Source organism: Taudactylus pleione, unplaced genomic scaffold (genome assembly GCF_031769625.1).
Source record: "Taudactylus pleione unplaced genomic scaffold, aTauple2 ptg000612l, whole genome shotgun sequence".
Lineage (NCBI taxonomy): Eukaryota > Metazoa > Chordata > Amphibia > Anura > Myobatrachidae > Taudactylus > Taudactylus pleione.
The window spans coordinates 1,026,773-1,033,298 of record NW_028285014.1 but is presented as its reverse complement, the minus strand read 5'-3'; the positions used below and the strand labels follow the sequence as shown (position 1 = coordinate 1,033,298).

The following is a 6,526-nucleotide window of genomic DNA, read 5'->3' as shown; positions in this document are numbered from 1 at the left end:
ATCACGTTATATGTAAAGTCTAAGAGCCTTAAAATACTTTCAATGCTAATTATTCTTCTGTTTTATGTTTAGATTACTGAACACTTAAAGAATGTTGTGCAAACAATATTTATTCTTCAAAGGAAGAGATGTACAAGAACACGAGGACATGCACTGAAACTGGAGGGAGGTAGACTTAGAGGAAATTTGAAGAAAAATTACTTCACAGAAAGGGTAGTTGATAAATAGAAAAGCCTCCCATCCGATGTTGTTGAAGCTAAATGGTGAAACAATTTAAACATGCTTGGGATAGGCATAAGAATATCCTTAAGAGAAATGTTAGGAGCAAATAGGGTTGAAGTTGCCAAAAGGATACATGAAAAGGAGCAGACTACATGGGCCAAGTGGTTCTTATCTGCCATCAAATTCTGTTTCTATGTAATATATTATTTCAAAAGCCAATTTCTACATTAACTGAACTTTAGAATTTTAAAACTAATCATAGTGTCTTTATCATTTAAGAATAATTTAATTAATTTAACTCTAATGTAATTTGATCTTGATTGGAATGTAGATGGGAAAATTGATCAATTCTTAGGTGTTTAACAGTTTCTATGCCCTTTTATTCATTCAATCATTGCACTTCACATGGCTTAGAAATAAATGGGATCAAGATATCAATGTCTGGGAGAGGAAAGATTGAAAGACTGTGGATGTCCAGAGCATACTTTTCAATGTCGGTCATTTTGAGTCTAAAACATAACCAAACAGCATGAAAATATTGTCAGAAGTGGGATTTGAACCCATGCCTCTTTACAGAGACCAGAATTCCCATTAACTGGAAGAGTAGAATCTTGAGTCTGGCGCCTTAGACCACCTGGCCATTCTGACAAGAACATCAGTATGTTCAAACCTGCTGCCTGTTAGGGTTTATCATTTTACTATTTATATTTTTGATTGTGATTTTGACACATAATTTGGATTTGTTGGAAAAGGGGTCATTAAATCCAGATCTTATATTAATGCATTTCCGCTAAAAGTTGTTCCTTAAATAACATTATTTAGGAAAAATGGCTCAAGCTAAAGTGTTATCCTTCAAAATCACTGTTGCCACCCTTTACTAAGGTCTTCATCCTAGCAGAACAGATTAGTTTGTCTTAGAAGTAAATTGTATATCACGTTATATGTAAAGTCTAAGAGCCATAAAATACTTTCGATGCCAATTATTCTTGTGTTTTATGTTTAGATTACTGAATACTAAAAGAATGTTGTGCAAACGATACTTATTCTTCATAGGAAGAGATGTACAAGAACACGAGGACATGCACTGAAACTGGAGGGAGGTAGACTTGGAGGAAATTTGAAGAAAAATTACTTCACAGAAGGGTAGTTGATAAATAGAAAAGCCTCCCATCCGATGTTGTTGAAGCTAAATGGTAAACAATTTAAACACGCTTGGGATAGGCATAAGAATATCCTTAAGAGAAATGTAAGGAGCAAATAGGGTTGAAGTTGCCTGAAGGATACATGAAAAGGAGCAGACTACGTGGGCCAAGTGGTTCTTATCTACCATCAAATTCTGTTTCTATGTAATACATTATTTCAATAGAAAATTTCTACATGAACTGAACTTTTGAATTTTAAAACTAATCATAGTGTCTTTATCATTTAAGAATAATTTAATTAATTTAATCTCTAATGTATTTTGATCTTGATTGGAATGTAGATGGGAAAATCTATCTATTCTTAGGTCTTTAACAGTTTCTATGCCCTTTAATTCATTCAATCATTGCACTTCACATTGCTTAGAAATAAATGGGATCAAGATATCAATGTCTGGGAGAGGAAAGATTGAAAGACTGTGGATGTCCTGAGCATACTTCTCAATGTCGGTCATTTTGAGTCTAAAACATAACCAAACAGCAAGAAAATATTGTCAGAAGAGGGATTTGAACCTACGCCTCTTTACAGAGACCAGAATTCTCATTAACTGAAAGAGTAGAATCTTGAGTCTGGCGCCTTTGTCCGCTCGGCCATCCTGACAACCACATCAGTATGTCCAAACCTGCTGCCTGTTAGGGTTTATCATTTTACTATTTATATTTTTGATTGTGATTTTGACAAATAATTTGGACTTGTTGAAAAAGAGGTCATAAAATCAAGATCTTAGATTAATGCATTTCCTCTAAAAGCTGTTTCCTAAATAACATTATTTAGGAAAAAGGGCTCAAGCTAAAGTGTTATCCTTCAAAATTACTGTTGCCACCCTTTACTAAGGTCTTCATCCTAGCAGAACAGATTAGTTTGTCTTAGAAGTAAATTGTATATCACATTATATGTAAAGTCTAAGAGCCTTAAAATACTTTCGATGCAAATTATTCTTGTGTTTTATGTTAATATTACTGAATACTAAAAGAATGTTGTGCAAACAATACTTATTCTTCATAGGAAGAGATGTGCAAGAACACGAGGACATGCACTGAAACTGGAGGGAGGTAGACTTAGAGGAAATTTGAAGAAAAATTACTTCACAGAAAGGGTAGTTGATAAATAGAAAAGCCTCCCATCCGATGTTATTGAAGCTAAATGGTGAAACAATTTAAACACTCATGGGATAGGCATAAGAATATCCTTAAGAGAAATGTATGGAGCAAATAGGGTTGAAGTTGCCTGAAGGATACATGAAAAGGAGCAGACTACGTGGGCCAAGTGGTTCTTATCTACCATCAAATTCTGTTTCTATGTAATACATTATTTCAATAGAAAATTTCTACATGAACTGAACTTTTGAATTTTAAAACTAATCATAGTGTCTTTATCATTTAAGAATAATTTAATTAATTTAATCTCTAATGTATTTTGATCTTGATTGGAATGTAGATGGGAAAATCTATCTATTCTTAGGTCTTTAACAGTTTCTATGCCCTTTAATTCATTCAATCATTGCACTTCACATTGCTTAGAAATAAATGGGATCAAGATATCAATGTCTGGGAGAGGAAAGATTGAAAGACTGTGGATGTCCTGAGCATACTTCTCAATGTCGGTCATTTTGAGTCTAAAACATAACCAAACAGCAAGAAAATATTGTCAGAAGAGGGATTTGAACCCACGCCTCTTTACAGAGACCAGAATTCCCATTAACTGAAAGAGTAGAATCTTGAGTCTGGCGCCTTAGTCCGCTCGGCCATCCTGACAACCACATCAGTATGTCCAAACCTGCTGCCTGTTAGGGTTTATCATTTTACTATTTATATTTTTGATTGTGATTTTGACAAATAATTTGGACTTGTTGAAAAAGAGGTCATAAAATCAAGATCTTAGATTAATGCATTTCCTCTAAAAGCTGTTTCCTAAATAACATTATTTAGGAAAAAGGGCTCAAGCTAAAGTGTTATCCTTCAAAATTACTGTTGCCACCCTTTACTAAGGTCTTCATCCTAGCAGAACAGATTAGTTTGTCTTAGAAGTAAATTGTATATCACATTATATGTAAAGTCTAAGAGCCTTAAAATACTTTCGATGCAAATTATTCTTGTGTTTTATGTTAATATTACTGAATACTAAAAGAATGTTGTGCAAACAATACTTATTCTTCATAGGAAGAGATGTGCAAGAACACGAGGACATGCACTGAAACTGGAGGGAGGTAGACTTAGAGGAAATTTGAAGAAAAATTACTTCACAGAAAGGGTAGTTGATAAATAGAAAAGCCTCCCATCCGATGTTATTGAAGCTAAATGGTGAAACAATTTAAACACTCATGGGAAAGGCATAAGAATATCCTTAAGAGAAATGTATGGAGCAAATAGGGTTGAAGTTGCCTGAAGGATACATGAAAAGGAGCAGACTACGTGGGCCAAGTGGTTCTTATCTGCCATCAAATTCTGTTTCTATTAAATATATTATTTCAATAGCCAATTTCTACATTAACTGAACTTTAGAATTTTAAAACTAATCATATTGTCTTTATCATTTAAGAATAATTTAATTAATTTAACTCTAATGTAATTTGATCTTGATTGGAGTGTAGATGGGAAAATTGATCAATTCTTATGTCTTTAACAGCTTCTATGCCCTTTAATTCATACAATCATTGCGCTTCACATTGCAAGGAAATAAATGGGATCAAGATATCAATGTCTGGGAGAGGAAAGATTGAAAGACTGTGGACGTCCTGAGCATACTTCTCAATGTCTGTCATTTTGAGTCTAAAACATAACCAAAGAGCAAGAAAATATTGTCAGAAGTGGGATTTGAACTCACGCCTCTTTATAGAGACCAGAATTCCCATTAACCAGAAGAGTAAAATCTTGAGTCTGGCGCCTTAGACCGCTCGGCCATCCTGACAAGCACATCAGTATGTCCAAACCTGCTGCCTATTAGGGTTTATCATTTTACTATTTATATTTTTGATTGTGATTTTGACAAATAATTTGGACTTGTTGAAAAAGGGGTCATTAAATCAAGTTCTTAGATTAATGCATTTCCTCTAAAAGCTGTTTCTTAAGTAACATTATTTAGGAAAAATGGCTCAAGCTAAAGTGTTATCCTTCAAAATTACTGTTGCCACCCTTTACTAAGGTCTTCATCCTAGCAGAACAGATTAGTTTGTCTTAGAAGTAAATTGTATATCACATTATATGTAAAGTCTAAGAGCCTTAAAATACTTTCAATGCTAATTATTCTTCTGTTTTATGTTTAGATTACTGAACACTAAAAGAATGTTGTGCAAACAATATTTATTCTTCAAAGGAAGAGATGTACAAGAACACGAGGACATGCACTGAAACTGGAGGAAGGTAGACTTAGAGGAAATTTGAAGAAAAATTACTTCACAGAAGGGTAGTTGATAAATAGAAAAGCCTCCCATCCGATGTTGTTGAAGCTAAATGGTGAAACAATTTAAACACGCTTGGGATAGGCATAAGAATATCCTTAAGAGAAATGTAAGGAGCAAATAGGGTTGAAGTTGCCTGAAGGATACATGAAAAGGAGCAGACTACGTGGGCCAAGTGGTTCTTATCTACCATCAAATTCTGTTTCTATGTAATACATTATTTCAATAGAAAATTTCTACATGAACTGAACTTTTGAATTTTAAAACTAATCATAGTGTCTTTATCATTTAAGAATAATTTAATTAATTTAATCTCTAATGTATTTTGATCTTGATTGGAATGTAGATGGGAAAATCTATCTATTCTTAGGTCTTTAACAGTTTCTATGCCCTTTAATTCATTCAATCATTGCACTTCACATTGCTTAGAAATAAATGGGATCAAGATATCAATGTCTGGGAGAGGAAAGATTGAAAGACTGTGGATGTCCTGAGCATACTTCTCAATGTCGGTCATTTTGAGTCTAAAACATAACCAAACAGCAAGAAAATATTGTCAGAAGAGGGATTTGAACCCACGCCTCTTTACAGAGACCAGAATTCCCATTAACTGGAAGAGTAGAATCTTGAGTCTGGCGCCTTAGTCCGCTCGGCCATCCTGACAACCACATCAGTATGTCCAAACCTGCTGCCTGTTAGGGTTTATCATTTTACTATTTATATTTTTGATTGTGATTTTGACAAATAATTTGGACTTGTTGAAAAAGAGGTCATAAAATCAAGATCTTAGATTAATGCATTTCCTCTAAAAGCTGTTTCCTAAATAACATTATTTAGGAAAAAGGGCTCAAGCTAAAGTGTTATCCTTCAAAATTACTGTTGCCACACTTTACTAAGGTCTTCATCCTAGCAGAACAGATTAGTTTGTCTTAGAAGTAAATTGTATATCACATTATATGTAAAGTCTAAGAGCCTTAAAATACTTTCGATGCAAATTATTCTTGTGTTTTATGTTAATATTACTGAATACTAAAAGAATGTTGTGCAAACAATACTTATTCTTCATAGGAAGAGATGTGCAAGAACACGAGGACATGCACTGAAACTGGAGGGAGGTAGACTTAGAGGAAATTTGAAGAAAAATTACTTCACAGAAAGGGTAGTTGATAAATAGAAAAGCCTCCCATCCGATGTTATTGAAGCTAAATGGTGAAACAATTTAAACACTCATGGGATAGGCATAAGAATATCCTTAAGAGAAATGTATGGAGCAAATAGGGTTGAAGTTGCCTGAAGGATACATGAAAAGGAGCAGACTACGTGGGCCAAGTGGTTCTTATCTGCCATCAAATTCTGTTTCTATGAAATATATTATTTCAATAGCCAATTTCTACATTAAATGAACTTTAGAATTTTAAAACTAATCATATTGTCTTTATCATTTAAGAATAATTTAATTAATTTAACTCTAATGTAATTTGATCTTGATTGGAGTGTAGATGGGAAAATTGATCAATTCTTATGTCTTTAACAGCTTCTATGCCCTTTAATTCATACAATCATTGCGCTTCACATTGCAAGGAAATAAATGGGATCAAGATATCAATGTCTGGGAGAGGAAAGATTGAAAGACTGTGGACGTCCTGAGCATACTTCTCAATGTCTGTCATTTTGAGTCTAAAACATAACCAAAGAGCAAGAAAATAT

At 33.7% G+C, this 6,526-nt stretch overlaps 1 non-coding gene across 1 annotated transcript; it reads right to left on the bottom strand.

Moving 5' to 3' along the window:
• Positions 1-4,220: 4,220 nt before the first annotated feature.
• On the bottom strand, positions 4,221-4,329 carry TRNAL-CAA (transfer RNA leucine (anticodon CAA)). Its single transcript has 2 exons — positions 4,292-4,329; positions 4,221-4,266 (listed from the first exon to the last, which is right to left on the bottom strand). It is a non-coding gene; the product is annotated as a tRNA-Leu (tRNA).
• Between the last annotated feature and the right edge of the window lie 2,197 nt (positions 4,330-6,526).